General features: G+C 38.0%; 1 protein-coding gene across 2 annotated transcripts in view; it reads left to right on the top strand.

Annotated features, from left to right (window-relative positions):
* The first annotated feature begins 673 nt into the window (after positions 1-673).
* Positions 674-16,645, top strand: part of LINGO2 (leucine rich repeat and Ig domain containing 2) — a 105,296-nt gene continuing 89,324 nt past the window's right edge. The window contains exons 1-2 of one of the 2 annotated variants that reach the window (XR_014301667.1): positions 684-1,039; positions 11,851-13,208. The gene's annotated coding sequence lies outside the window, so the exon portion shown is untranslated. Of the gene's footprint in view, positions 1,040-11,850; positions 13,209-16,645 lie in introns of those variants that run through there. The other variant, XM_082694533.1, reaches the window with a different exon arrangement.

The following is a 16,645-nucleotide window of genomic DNA, read 5'->3' as shown; positions in this document are numbered from 1 at the left end:
ACAAATTGATCTTGAGACCATGATGATTGGTTTATTTTGAATCCAAAAAACCAACAACTTCCTCTCTCCCCACCTTGCGGGAGCAAACCACACCACGGGTGGGGTGGTGCATATTCAGCAAGCAGGCATTCTCCTGGGTTCTATGGAGCTCTCCAGAAGAAAACCAGTCTTGCTCTGAAGTAGCAGAGGTGTGAATGCTGTGCTTCCAAGGATTAGGCTTTTTCCAAATTAGGTTTATCCTCTTTCTAGGATTCATTCTATATCATCATTAATACCTTAGCAAATCACTGTTTGCTATATTCATGTAACCGTGTTCCATGGTGTAAGTCTTCAGGGATTAGTCATTTCCACTTGTCAGTGCCATGCTTAGCAAGATCTGATGCAAAAAGCATCTCCCTAGCAGGTCAGCTGGCAAAGGCATGAGGTTAGGTTTTGTTCAGGCAAACAGATTAGCCCTCTAAGGGTTAATTAGGAAGACAGCCCCTTTCAGGGCCCAGAATTGTTTACATCAATCGTTTTCATGCAAACTGCCATGTTTCACTTGGGTACTAATTGTGCCTGATGGACCCATTATTTTGTAATCAGAGCAGTTCCTTAGCTAGCTCTCTGGGGGTTAATTAAATGGATGAGGTAGTGCCCCGGATATTGCTAGCAGACAGGACCACTTGAATTTCTCACCAGCCGCAGTGGAGAAAGTCCTGTTACTATGAGCAGTCGGGTTCCCCAGCATCAGTGGTGCCTTTCACAGCTGGAGTTTATTAGGTTACTGTACCAAGACAAGCCCAGCTGATCCAACACTACAGGCCTGCCTGCCTTGGTCCTGTTTGGGTGCAGAGGACTTGTGGTGCCAGTAGATTCTGGAAACCCAACCTGCATACAGCCAGCCGTGTTGACTACAGAAGATGATTCCTGCGCCAGGTTAAATTTGTATACCTCACGGAAATGTGAGCGTCTTCAAGCTGAAGGCACTTAAAAGCTAGAAGAGCGGCAATCAACCCCAAGACACTATACTAGACACAGCAAGAGACCACAATGTTTGGTAAGGTGATTAGGCATTGCTCTGATGTTGTTATGCCACTGCTGTGGCCAATGGGGGCTGACCTTGTAATCTGCCAGTTCTCTTCCCTTCATGTTTTATTCCCCCTTATTGAATTTCTAGCTCAAGACTCTTTGTGTAAAGTGATCGCACATTATTTTTTGTCTCGTGTTATTTTTTTTTTATTATTTTGCAACATGCCCACTGGGATTTAATAACCAGGAGAGAGTATTGTGTATTGAGGCGTGAATGAGGAAACAGTAGATTCTAGAGCTCAAATATCTATGCCCATCTGCACTTGGGACCATTGGAGAAAGCAGCAACCCAGAAAAGGATTTTTTTTTTTTCTTCTACACCAGGCTTTATATTAAGACCCACAATAGCAATTATAATGAAGCCTTTCTATTGCATGTAGAAATGCCTTAACTACAATCATAGGTAACTTAGGAAAATGGTTTTTTCTTAAAGTCTTTTATGGAGTTAGTTCTCGCATAGGGTCTTGATATCAAAAGGACTATGGTTCTTCGCTGGCAGAAAATATAATATGATGGGAAGTACACATGCTGGACTGTGAAGACGTAAATTCAGTTTTTATTTCTTCTGTGTATTAGTTGCGTGACTGGAGCCACTCACTTTACTTTTGAGTCTCAATTTCCTTATCTTTAAAATGGGGATATTTATACTGACCTACTTTCTGCCATAGGGTTATAGTAAAAACCAAGCAGAGCAACTGCCACATCTCACATGCCTCAATTAATACATGTAAATGAAAGACTTATTGGATTGAAAAATATATATATATTTCAGAAAAATCTTCCAGATGTATTAAGCATTAACAATCATGCATAATGCATAAGGCTTAAAGACAAAAGAATCTGTAGCGATGGAGGATATTTTATTACATTGCACCATTTCTATACTTAGAATTAAAAAAGTATGAATTGTTTCTAGCTCCTCTGCAACTTCTATATCATTCCAGAAATGAACCTAATACTGAGGTCTTTTGCCTTGGTTTTATGATAGCATTTTGTCAGAGCAAGAAAAATGTCAGAGCAAAGTTCTATCCTTCTGAAGTGGGTAGAATTTGCAGTGTAGCATTTAGGAGTAAAGGTAGTACCAGAAATCTGTTAGGTATGTGGCATGTCTAGGGTAGACAAATCCGAAGGGACAGAAAGTAGATCAGGGGTTGCCAGGGCTGTGGGTGGTGCGGAGGTGGGAATGGAATGACTGCTAATAAGTACAGGACTTTAGGGGGAATTGATGAAAGTATGGTGATGATTGCACAATTCTATGAACATACTAAAAACTGTTGAATTGTACATTTTAAATAGGTGCATTGTATTATGTGCAAATTATGTCAATAAAGCTTTTATTCAAAAAAGTACATTTAGAAATTACATAATATATGTGTGTGTACATACATACACATGATATATATTAGGACATATGGTGCTAGAACTGGATATTGATGAATATATATGGCTCTGAGATGGAATATACTGATTCCTTAGTGAAATTGTTGAATAGGAGAAGAGGAAGAGAACAGAAGATAGTTATCAATCCTGAGGCAATACAGAGTAATGCTAGCGAGGATTGCATTCTATGGAAATCTGGCGAGGTATATCAGCTTCAGACCTAAATCTGATATCTCACTTCTTTTTTCCAGTCTTGGGTCCATCCGCATTTGTAATGTTTAAATACCTGAACTCTGTCAAGCCTATCTCTCTGGGAAGTTCAAACAAAGCATTGGCCTTAAGACTTTCTGCCAGTGAGACAGAATCCCTTTCATGCCCCACAGCCATCCCATTTATTCCCAGTGCTTAAGAAATATATAATTAATGATATATATTAATACATAGTATATGTATATAACATATAGTATATGTATATAATTATTGTATATGGGTATGCAAGTTATGTACGTAAGGAAAATATAAATGTTTAGTAGTATATTGCATTAAGTTGAAATAAGCTAAATTTTTTAATGTCTTAGGAATTGCAATGTGTTTATCTCATCAGCTAATTTCAGCTAATCTATTATATTTCAAGAAGCAGATTTAAATCCATAATTTAAAACTCCTTGAAGAATTGAGAATATTTTTCCCCCGAGTTAGACTGTTACTGTTTACCTTGTAAATTCACTGAAACTTTATATTAGGAATTAGAGGCAAGTCTGTTCTGCAATTTTCTTGTAGTTCATTTGTGCTTGTAGAATTTGCATTTTGGCTGTATCTTCAAACTGTGGTTTGCTTGCAGAGTATTTTTAAAAGCCATTTATCTCTTCTGTGACATTTAGCTTAAGTCCAGTAATAGAAACTATCAATTTACTTAAGCAATTGCAGTAGGTTGGGAAAAGCAAGGATTGAATTAGGTCAGCACTTTTATACCTATGTGTGGTAGCATGTCCTCATTTGCTTCAAACTACGTTGGATACCTCTTGGAATATTGACCATGTGTGGGTGGCAATGAGTATTTTATATAGCCATTAATTTCTTTGTTAGAAAAAATATATATAAATATAAGTTCAATTTTTTTTTTTGGCATGGCAGTGATCACATTGCACACCTTCACCCACTTCGCTAGTACAAGAATCGACATTGGGGTCCACTGCGATAAACTTCAGCAATGATAGCATCAAATAGTTTGACCCATTAAGCCTTTTACTATCAAATAGCAGCTGGAGTTGTTCATTAGCAAACATGACCAGCTAAGAGGGATGGCTTTCGAATTGGCACAACCATTTATTGAGAACTTAGTAAATGTCAGACTTAATGCTTGTCTCCAGAGATGGGAAAATGATCAAATCATGTGTTTGGCTTTAAGGTAGCTCAAAGCTTACTGTGGATCAATCAATAAAAAGTCATGGTGGGGGGCGCCTGGGTGGCTCAATGGGTTAAGCTGCTGCCTTCGGCTCAGGTCATGATCTCAGGGACCTGGGATCGAGTCCCTCATCGGGCTCTCTGCTCGGCGGGGAGCCTGCTTCCCTCTCTCTCTCTCTGCCAGCCTCTCTACCTACCTGTGATCTCTCTCTGTAAAAAAAAAAAAAAAAAAAAAGTCATGGTGGAGTGTGGTATGTGCTAGGATGTAACAATACACAGGAACAGAGAGGGCATTAAGGAAGGTGGTAATGATTGAGTTTCTTTTGAAGAATAAGGAATTAACTTCAGGTAGAAGCAGGAGAAGACTAGTCTAGGCAGAGAGATCCTATTTGATCTTCACAAAAAAATCTGTTGGCAATAGTCTTAACTAGCATAGTGCTAAGTGGAAGATCTGGATGTATTCATATCCAGGCTTTCTTGATCCTCTACTCTGCTGCCTTATAAAATACATGAAGAAGAGAAATCTCTTTTTTTTTACCTAGACAGTTCTTTTAATATGCATTAGTGACTGGCGAGCACTGTGTACAAGGCTCATTTTAACAACATGGATTGGTATTTTCCAAAGTGTATCTTCTAGAACACTAGTCCCTGACATTGCTTAGCAGCAAATGACTCAATGGCTAAATAATCTTAAGAAAGATTGAGTATTGTGTCCTTCTTGAAGATGGACAGTACACATTAACGTAAATAGTGTTCTGAGAAGGCCTGCAATGAAACAGTAAGGAAAACTTTAACCTTGCTTAGCTTGGTGATCCTGAAATGAGTTAGGCATGGAATAGATTTTCTTCGCAATGTATATCCTTTGGCATAAATACATTGGAAAAAATTAGTGTAGTCAATGCCTTATCTGGACAGACAAGGACAAGTTGGTTTAAGTTAGACTTTTTTGGTAATGGATTATCAGTTATCCCCTTTTTAAGTGTTATGGCTGTAACCTCAAAAATAGAACATTTTATGATCATGTGGATTTTATTGTATTTCATGGTGCTCTGCAGTCATTTTTTATAGGGTTCTCTATAAAGTGCTTCTGAGATTAACCTACATTAAGATGGTCTCTTAAAATCCAAGTATTTTTGTAAAAATGAGGTAGCATTTTAATCTAAGGTCCTATCCATTTCTGTCATTCTATTAAAAAAAAATGGACTGAGTTTGAACATGTCAAATGCACTATGACACTTCATTGTAAAAGAAATGCCAGCATATCATTTTCTCTCTGTATAGATCTTTGGTGTTGCAAGTGACAAAAGTACAGCTCAAATAAACTTTAGCCATGGACCGTTGTAGTTCTCCATTCACCAACATAGTGGTGGGTGGCAACTTCAAGATCATTCTTACAGCAGCAGATCTAAAGTACATTTTCCTTGACAGATCCTGCCATTGGCTGATTGATTTGAGTCCATCATTTTGCCAGGAACAGAGTTGTCCACTCAGGTCTGGGTTATATCACTAGGGCAACACTGGATGGAAAGGGAGGATGGAGAAGGGGATCAGATGAACCACATGAACCCTGTGTATTTATTAAAGAGTATGGGAAGGCTAATTTTCCCATGGGAAGAGGGCTTAGACAGGGTGAATACACATATTCTTCACACTTGCCTTATCATACTCTCAAAGTAATACAGGTTTTAACCATATGGAGTAAGCAAGACTTACTCTTGTTGTAAATCAAATTCTGACCAAAGGCTTCAAATAGGACTAAAGAAAGCTATTTAAAGTTTTAAAATATACAGAATTTTGAGACTATATCTCTTTAAAAAAAGATAAATTTTTAAAGTAACATAGCAGATGGTTAACAAAGAAGAATTCATGAAAACCTAACTTAAACTCAAAAGCAAGCCTACTTTTTTTATGCACATCCATGATAGTAATGAAAAGTTAGGAGAAAATGTGTTGGAGTGCTTACTGTTCCAATGAAGAGTCCGATTCAATGTGGAAGCCACAAAAGTACTTCACACTTTACTAAAGTTGGGCCTTATTCCCTGTCTTTTATAAGTTCTTCATGCAAATAGACGTGCTGTAAATGCTGTGAAACTCAACAGAGATGCAGTATTGAGTATGAAAGAAATGGGAAATGCCTACAATGGCTTGTCCATTCAAAGTCCACGTCTGCAATTTGTTCCTCTGAGCAGATCTTCCCTACCACTTATGCCTTCTCTATCAGGATACCAATAAGCCACTTAAAAACAGAGAAGACCATATATGACTAAAGGGAAGAGGAAAAGGATTTGAGAGCTTCTTCTCATTCATATGGAATTAAGTGTGCAAGAATGTAAGAAATTAAACCAATTCATACATGAGGATAAATCACAAGAAAAAGAAGAGTTTTCAGCATTTTGCTTCGAAATGCGTTTTGTAAGTAAAGCATACTGTGGTTTCTGGAAATTGTTGATTAATATCTAGCTTCCCTCTGAGAGGCTACGAATTTTAGTGTAGGTTTATTGCAGGGGGAGCAGCAGGGAGGGGCTGTTTTAATCAGAAAGCAAATTAAGTTTTGGTAAAACTTGTGTGAAGGACGTTGACATTTTAGAAAAAAGGAGAGGAACATTGTCACATTAGGCACATGGAAGAGACTGAGGAATGTGTGAAAGTAGTGCTCAGATAGTTGAGAGGCGGCTATATTTCTAAAGTAACCCTTCGTATAAAAACGAAGGCTGAGATTTAGTTTAAAAACTTAAAACTCTTAAAAATCCTTGGAAATTATAATTGATAATATCATCCTCTCTACTTATGATTAGATACCCATGGATAATATCAATATGATGCTTTAGTTTTACTTATAAACCTATTTACTACAGTTTTCTAAGAATTAGGAGAGTCACTTCACCAAAAGAAAGACAAACTTGAGTCAGTGCTATTCCCTGTTTACTTTAGAGGTAGGAATTTTTAAAAAAGGCCGTGATATTAAGTTTTAAGTTTCCTGTTTCTAAAACGTTGATAATTGTTGTTTTGTAGAACTTCATACTTCATCCAATAATTAGAACATACATTCTCTAAAATCAATAGTATATACTAGACAGTTGAGGTATACAGACCGGAAGAAGGTTGTGTGTATGCATGTAAGTGTGGCAGTAACACACAAGACCAAAGCAGGTCTTGTCAAATGTCCCTCTCATTGTTCAACTCCTAATGACCTTTTGATACCCTCTGTAGCCTCTAAGTAAAACTGCTGAAAATAGCCAGCCAAGCCAATGAAAATGCAAAGTCACAAGGAAAGACTAAGATGAAACCACGGCTCCTCTAATTCAACTGAGAGAAAGGAAAAGAAGATAGGAGAGGATCACAGCTCCTCCATGAATTCATCTGTCATTCTTTCTTGTGATGAACATGTCCCTCACCACCTTGATGAGCACGTGAAAGGCCAAGGTCCCCAGTGACCCTCTATGCATGAATACCTTGCGTGCTATTCTAGGCTCCTCCCATCAGAGCCCCATCCCTACATCCCATGTCTGCACCCCTCTATTACGTCGTCAAATCCACTCCCAGGATTTTGTATCTCCCAGCCCGTCTACAACTTGTTTCTGCTCTGCAGAAAGTCAGTGGGAAAAGATGAGCTAAGGTTGCCCTGTGTAAAAGGGTATCTGTAGAGTGCCTTGGAACCAACCTCATGAACATGGTATATTGGAAGAGTTTGCTTTTTTTAGTGTGATGAGTTTTATCTTGCATCACATAATTATGTAACCGCAGATAAGAAACTTGGAGCTTCATTTTCTTCTCTGTAGTAGATTAACTCAACCACTCAGCATAGATTTATTAAACACCTTCACTGTGACATATACGGTACTAAGAACTAGAAATTCCGAGTGCGTATCGTGGACCCCCCAACAGCTAGTAAATGATACTAAGCACAGACTGTATAGCACTTAGCCTCTCTTTCTTCCACATGGCTATCATTAATAGTTGTTTATATTTTACTGAAAAGCTTTCCTGTGGCTAGCTGGTGAAATTTCTACTGCTACTATTACTACTGATAATAATAATAGAGCAGGATCTGGAGTCCCATTTGCAAGTAATTTATGGTCTAGCTGAGAAGACCTAATCAGCTGAGAATAGAAAGTAGCTTGGATCCTTACCAACCTTCAGCATTTACATCCTTGCTTTTTAAAAATGCCGGTATCCAATATAGGGGTATTAAATCAGAATCTTGAGGTAATGTCTGGACATGGCTTTATTTTAAAATTCTCCAGGTGATCCGAGTTCACGCCAGGGTTGAGAACCACTAGACTAACAGTTTCCAACCCCCTGATGCTGGCCATGATGCCTTGACTGCAAACACTTTGAACCTAAAGCAAACTTGGATAACCCAGAAAAGAGCTCAGAACTCCACTTCACCTGATAAGGCTTTAGACCCTTTAAAGTTGGGATTAATACTTATTTAAAAGTTGTAGCAGGTTCTGTTCATTAAATTGTGCTTAATTAAAAGTTCTTTAGAACATACATGCTTGTGAAGTTTTTGCTCTATAGTCACTTACCATCTCGTTTCTCCTTAACATTGTTGTGTCCCTTTTGACTCGCTCCTCTCCCTTGAGACCCAGCCACACGGACCCAACACACACAGCTCCCCAGAGTTGGCCACATTTTCTCTCTAGCCCTTTCCTATCCTTTGCTGCTGCCCGCACCACACTGTCCCCCTCTCTGACATCTTATTCTTCTCCATTCTTCAAGACCCAATCTAGGTAACATTTGCTCTGCTAAATCTCGATCCCATGAAGAGGAAAGAGAGGTATCATGTGACTCCCATGATACCTTACGATTTCCTTCTTTAGGGCTTATCACATGATCTTGCCTATTTATTGCCCTACATTCCTCTCTGGACTAGAAGTTTCCTGAGCACAGGAAACCTACCTGATTTTGACACCATCTTTGTCCCCGTTTTCTACAGAGTGCCAAGCATGTAGTATATGCTTGATAAACACCTGTTGAGTTACATTTATGTGAATGCAGATATTTACTTAGGCATGTATATGATAATTGAATTACAATATCAATATCTAGTTCCTGCAAGCCGAGATAACTTCCACATAACATTTCCAAGGACTTGGTATTTTTCTGTGAGGAAACCCTTTAATGCCAAATTCATTGCATCTGAGGACTAAAGGATGTCCCTACTCTCCCACTTACCTTTGACCTCCTTGGGGCTTTAATTTATCATCTGTCATTATGAGATTCTTTCTGAATCAGAAAACTTAGGAGTGAATAGCAGAAGTTTTTTTTTCTTGCTGTGAAAACTAGGATTTCTCAATCCCATCCTTGAGGACCTGTGTCACAAGTTCACATAAAAGATTGATGCTATAACATTCTCTAAAATTAGGTGTCTAGTGCTAGTGGAGAAGGACTCCCTGGCTGCGTCGCGTCCTCTCTGGCCTGTCTGTGTGAAATGATGTGTTCAGTAGTAGGCACCAGAAGTCCCAGAACTATGTTCTTTGGCTTCCTGAAAGCCCCCCAAATTCCCCACAGTGGATACTGCCTCCTGTGCCTGAGGTGTGAGCAGTGAGCTTTGTGTTGAAGCAGAAATAATGTTGTTCAAATGATAGCCTAATAAACTAGTCATTACTTCTAATTGCTGGTATTAGTCCTTTAAATTTCTATTCTCGAGGATTATTGTTCTCTTCGTTATTAAGCAGCTCTCAAACTTGCAGCACTTTCCTACTTTGTCAAAGATCAAGTTGCCATAGGAATATAGTTGGGCTGTCTTTTTCAGAATTCATAATTTTGTTGTTCAGTTCACCGCAGAGAACTGCGTGCTTCTTTAATGAATTAAAATTTAAATTTGGAACACTGGCTGGGCCCAATTCACCCACTGCTGATTCAAAGCTCCTTAGCATATCAAAGTGATGAGAGCACAGTGCAAGAGACAACCCAAACTGTATAATGAGAGACAGGACACATGGAATTTGAGGCAATGCCTACAGTGCCCAGGGCAATTGTGACTTTGAATATTCTATACTTAGTTTTATTGTTCAACAGAAAAATTTCAACACTTCGCTGTGCAAACTCAAACTCAGTATCCCAGACACTTGTGTATTCTTAGCGTTTATCCTTTTTAGGGGGGATGGGAGGTACAGAGCTTGTAGGACAGGTATACCACACGACCTTGCAAATTCTTAAAATTCCAGTGACCCTGTTTTCTTGCAAAGAAGGAGAATGACACAGAAGAAAAAACAATACCTTGGAATTTGAAAGAGTATGATTGGAGTGCAACTGCTATAACCAGGCAAGGTTTAAAATCTTTTCAAGACTCCCTTTTAGGTTTATTGTGAAGATTAGATGAGAGAATAAATGAGGTTTGAGTGAGACCATTGGGATGTAATCAGATCGAAGAGGCAGAAATTCATATCTTTTGCTCCAGTGACTAGAATAGTGCCTGATACATCATATCCACTTAATAAATACATTTTGGATAAGTGAATATCATAGATGCAAAATATTAACCAAAGTGTTTGCTGCATATGCAAATTTAATAAATGGAAGTTGCCAGGATTGTTTCTAGATAATGAGAGACAGGAAAAAAAATCTGCTCAGTAGACCAGATGTAAGGAAGTGGAATGCTGTTGAGAGACCCTTTGAAAATGTCTTAACTCATCTGCAGGAGACAGAGGATTTGTCATATGTGTTCTGAACTTGTTCCAGTAATATGTCTGAGTATATCCCTTCATATGGGCTCCATCTTCCCTTTGGAGAAAACCAAAGTCTCTACTGGGTGATGATGCTGGAGTTATGATGATGTCTGTTTTTCTGATACCATGAAATGTGGCTCACCTAGCTGTCACAGCCAGAAGTCTTCCGAAATGATGGCTGTCACACAGCATAATATGTAGAAAAATGAAAGCATGGAGAAAAATCTTGGAGAAAGGGCTTGGCTGAAAACAGAATTCTGTTTCGTCCTTTCTTCTATTTCTTCTGTACTGTTAGGATAGCCTACAAATGTTCAAATTGGGTGATTTTACATGAAGGAAGAAAGTAACACAGTGCACATACAATGTGCTTCATCTGAAATGACTGAATTTGAATATTTTGCCACATGCACAAGTGTTACCTCCATATATATTCACACATCTATCTATGAAGTACGTAAATATTTTAAATAGCATAAATATTTGTAAATATGTTACAAACATTTTAGCATGTTGCTCCAACTGATTAACTATTTCAACATCTAAGTGTGAGTGTCTACAGCTCTCTTCTCTGTATCTCTCTCTCGATCCCAGCGCTAGTACACAGAACACATATGACAATGATAATATCCATTATTTGGTTTATGGTCCATGTGCAGATTGTATCAGTTATCATAGCGATGTCCTTTTAACTGTTCTCTCAGAGGGGAAAGTGTTCATAGTGATCACACGTGACATTTAGTTGTCATGACTCTTCATTTTCCTTTAGCTCTGAACTGTCTCTCCCCCTTTTTTTAAAAAATTTATTTATTTTACAGAAGAGAGTGTGCAGAGGAGAGGGGTAGAAGGAGAGACAGAAAGAGTCCCAAGCAGACACTGCGCTGAGTGCAGAGCCTGACACAGGGCTTGGTCTCACATCCCAGAGATCACAACCTGAGCCGAAAACAAGAGTTGGTCACCTAACCTGCAGTGCCACCCAGATACCCTGTCCCATTTTTAAAAAAATCTTTCATGGTATTAATATTTTTGAGGAGTCAGATTGTCTTGCAGATGTCCCTTAATTGGGATTTGTCTGATTATTTCCTCATGATTAGATATTAAGTGGTTTTTATGAATCCTGGCAGGTAACCTCGTGTGACCTAACTGTGTTGGACTTGCTTATGTACTTCTATGTCTTTCCCCCGAGCATGTGATTCTCCTCACAGAGAGGGGCCACATTTTCCTCATCTTTGTCACCTCAGAACTCAGCATGGTGCCTGGAACCTGTGGGGACCCCCTAACTCATCATCTTCCTTCAGTCCATTCTTTCTTTTTGTCATTTCAGTTGCTGTACTACTATCCACTCAACCACCCAGACCGGGAAGCAGGTTATCCTTGACACCTCCTCTCTTCTCCCCCAACCTCGAAGTCATCACAAAGCCCTACCCATTAAGCCTGCTGAATATTTCTCCAACCATTCCATCATTTCCATTGCTCTCTGAGACCTTCATCATCCTCTCCAGAACTATTAGAGCAGGGTGCTAACTGATCTTCCTACTGCTAGTGTTGGCCGTACCAAATCTAACTTCAAGCCCATTTTCAGAAGAACACGTTTAAAAAGCAGACCTGTGTTGCTTTCCTGAGGAAAAACCTTCAAAAGCCTCAGTGGTTTATGGGATGGGACCCAGGCTCTTTAGCCTGATGAAGTACCCCTCCATCCTCTGACTGTCTGCTATGTCCGGTCTTATCCTGCCTTGTACTTTTCATTCCAATGACACTGAAACCATTGATACAGCTTTAGTAACCTTCATTTCTTGAGGACTGGTCACATGTCAGGTGTTACAGTGTTTCCTTTACATATATATTCTCATTTCATCCTTCCATTAGTTTATGAGGTGTACATAGAATTATTTGCATTTTGTAGATCATTTGCATCACCCAACCAATAAGTGATAGAACCAGGAGTAAAACATAAACATGCAGCCCATGACTTTCCACCCTCTCAAGGTTGTCTCTACTCCCCAGACTATTGGTCACCTTCCTGCCTACTCTCTGCATGTCACGCCTTTCCTCCACCCACTCATCCTCATTGACTGGCTAACTCTGCTAATTCTGTGGAACTCAGATCTGTGTCTTATATTACCTCTTATGTTGAATTAATACATTTAAAATATCCCTATGACATTCTCATGCTGTATTTACATAATCTAATGCATATATAATTTGATGTACATAATGTAACAATCGCATAAAACATCTATACGTCTCTTTCCCACTAACCCACTAGGGCTGAGGCTATATTTTGTTCTTCTTACATACCCAGAGTAGAGTCAGAGAAACAACTCAATAAACGTTTGGTGGAGGAGTGCATGGATGGGGAGAAGCCCACAGAGCTCTTCAGACTGCCATGTTGCACATTGCTAATGTGGATAAAAATGTTGTGTTCACTTACCAAATTTTCAGACAAAAATTTTCAGTTGAGATAACTAAGTTGTGTGACAGAACTAAAATGCAAAATTCCTTTTAATTTATAATGGTAACAGAGTATGAAATTTTTAAATAATGTTCAATTAATGATTTTGAAACTTAACATAATCCTCTGTTAATACTTCCACATTTTGCTTTATATTTAAACACATATTTGCCTTTTGTACTCATGGTAACATATAATCTATAAGGAAATAAAATACAAAAAGAAAAGCACATAAATGTTGCTCTCTTCATTGGTTATAGTGTTTTAAACAGTGTATATATTCATAATTATTTTGACTACTATATTATATATTCATATAATTACTTTGATTACTATATCATATACTCATATTACTCATATTTCACTGACTTGATTTCATTGAATCTGTTCCTCTCATCTTGGACATTTATACTTTTTTCAGTCTTTTGGAATCACAGATAGCTGTTCTGTTAAATTATATCATTAGAAATTCTAGAGACTAGGGCGCTTGGGTAGCTTAGTAGGTTAAAACCTCTACCTTCAGCTCAGGTCATGATCTCAGGGCCCTGGAGTCAAGGCCTGCATCAGGCTCTCTGCTCAGCAGGGAGCCTGCTTCCCCCTCTCTCTTTGCCTGCCTCTCTGCCTACTTGCGATGTCTCTCTCTGTGTGTCAAATAAATAAATAAATAAATCTTTTAAAAATTCTAGAGACTGGAATTACTGGATGAGAGTATATACATCTTTATTGTTCTTATATATTGCTTTCTAAAAGTACTATATCAAATTAAATGATGACAAATAAATAACAAATAAACAGATATCTTAAACTTTGACCAGCAATGTAAACAATTTTTTTTTAATTCATTAGCTACTTTAATAGGTGGTTAAAAGTAAATTTGATGACCTCCTGCTTCTTTCAGGTAAGGTCTTGTCCCCTCTGTTTCTTTATGATTGATGTTGTGCTTTGTGTTTTTGTGTTCGTATCATGGCTTATTTGGTTTGTAGGTCCTTGTAGTTCTCCTTCTAAATTTGAATGAACTCTTCATTCATTATAAATGTTAGTTTTTCTGACATTTTCAGTACGAATATTTTTCTTTAAGATTTATTTATTTGAGAGAGAGAGAGAAGGAGGTTGTGATGGGGAGGAAGAGAGGAGGGAGAGGGAGAGAAAGCTCAAGCAATCGCCATGCTGAGTGCAGAGCCCACTCAGGGGGCTTGATCTCACAACCTGAGTTCATCACCTGAGCTGAAACCAAGAGTAGGACGCTTTACTAACTGTGCCACCTAGGTGCCCCAGTACAAATATTTTTCTTAATTATATAAAAAAATCAATTTACATCATTTTTCACTTAAAAAATCTTCCAGTTTCTGTATATTCAGTTGTGGTAAAATCTACCTTTGAGCTTCTTCTATGGGTTCATGGATAAGGCTACTGTGGTTTTCTAAGTTATCACAGTTTATCTTAATATATTCTATTAAATAAACCATCTCTACCCCCTTTATTTTGGAAAATGGACATAACTATTTCATGTATGTTTGGGGTTTATTTCTGATTGTTCTACTCTTGCCTATTGGCCTGTTTTTCTGGTTGTGCCCATACTACACTATTTCAAATGCTAATACTTTTTTTTTTTTTTATAAGTTTAATGTCTGATACGGCTGATTTCCTTTCTTTTCTTCTTTTCAGATTGTCTATTACAGTTTTATCTTTTCTCTTATTAGGAAAGTTTTGTGGAAATCTTAAGTCATATTGCCATTTTGATTGAAATTATACTAAATCTATAAATTTCTTTGAGGTGAACAGCTTTATAATTTGCCTCACTGAAGCAAAAATTATACTATTTTAATTCTTTAAAAAAACTGAAAAGTATTTGTAGGTTTCTGTAAAAAGTTTTTGCTCCTATCTCATACCTTAGTGTTTTAGATTGCTTTAAATAAAACAATAGCTAACATTTACTAAGCATATAATATGCACCAGACATTACGCTAAGTGTTTCATATATATTAATTCATGAAAGACTTCTGTAGGGGAACTGCTATTATCACTATAATGCCTATGAAGAAACTGAGGTTTATGTTGATCACATACTTGGTCCAGGACCATGTGGCTGTTAAAAAGTAGCACTTTTGACATCCAGGACTGTCCCACTTCAAAGGCTATGCTCTTAACCACCATCCTATACTTAGAAACTCACAATTCCCATCTGTTAAGACAATGAAATTTCGCCAGCATAAAAGCAAAGTTTTGTGCTAAGGTCAGTATTTCAAATGGATAAGAAGAGAAAGTCATTATCTATTGTGAATATAAAAAGGATTTTAGATCTTCTGTACAGTATGAGCTAATGAAGTGTTTCATTAAAGTAATGAAATCAGTTCTGAATTAATAGTTATGAGATACCCATTTATGGAAGGACTAATACCAGCGGATCAACATCTAGAATGCTGTGTTCTCAGCCCTGTGTTTTAAGAGTGGCCTTTACAGTTGGGAGTATCATTAGGGGATGATAACGTGATATAAAAAAATCATTCTAATTTTGCACAATAAATGGTGGAAGGTTAGGAACTTTCAGCTTGGTTGAAAGAAGATCTGTGAAGAGCTGTTGTGAGCAAGGGGGAATAGGCATGTAGTAAACAGAAGTTCCAGGGAGACAGATTTTGGCTCCAGTAAATTTTTGACAGATTAGCCTGCCCAACAGAGACACTGCCTTCCTTGTAATTTAGTGTCTCATCCTTTAAGGCAATTGATCAAAGACCAAAAGTTACACGAAGTGGATTCCTAAATTTCAAAGGAAGTTGATCTAGATTAGTGATTCCTAACATGCAAGTCCAGGACAAGTAACCACAGTAACTAAAGATGCAAGTCGGTGGACCCTACCCCAGACTACTGAATCAGGAATTGAGATGGGGCAGCAGTCTGTCTTTTAACAAACCCCTCTCAAGGTGATCCTGATGCATGCTCAAGTTTGAGAACTAACTTAATGAATTCTAATCTCCCTTACAACTCTAAAGTTCGCCTCTTCTAATTATTTGTTATGCAAGGGTAAACTTCTATATTTTTCAATATGATATTAATTGTGTGCTGCATCTAAGGAAAGTTACATTTTAAAATACCAAAGCTACCTCATTATAAAGTGGTTTTATCCAATGGATGGCTTCATGATGTCATCCCTAAGAAAGTGTTTCAATTGAACTTCAAGTATCCAGAGGTCTGCCTTCTGTTTCCACCAAGCTGTGTCCATTAGTGAAGGCATGGAGAACCCTTTTTGTATGCTTTTTTTTTTTTTCAAAGCACAGATGTGTAAATGACAAAATTCAGCAATCATCCTAGTTTTACTATTTTTCATCATCATGCTGAATTGAGGTCCTCTGGGTGTGGGTTGGAGAAGATGGTAAGAACTTCAAATTTAATTTCTTATAGCTAGGTCACAGCACATGTTGAATTTCCCTTGCCATATCCCCATCTGTTTCTCCCACCATGCTGTGAGTTCCTTTGGCATTGGGACCATGTCTCATCCATCTTTGCGCCTACCATGGTGCTCAGTGCAGTGCAGTTCTTGTGAAACATCAGTGCTCAATCATTGCTTATTAAATGTAATGTATTCAACTTGGTAAACTCTCCAGGATTAAAAATATGTTTTTCATATGAAATGTAAGTATTAGGACTAAGTAAAACAGAAGAATAGAACCCT

The sequence above is a fragment of the Mustela nivalis genome (genome assembly GCF_964662115.1).
Source record: "Mustela nivalis genome assembly, chromosome: 13".
Lineage (NCBI taxonomy): Eukaryota > Metazoa > Chordata > Mammalia > Carnivora > Mustelidae > Mustela > Mustela nivalis.
The sequence above is the reverse complement of the archived record's forward strand: the minus strand, read 5'-3'. Positions and strand labels throughout refer to the sequence as shown.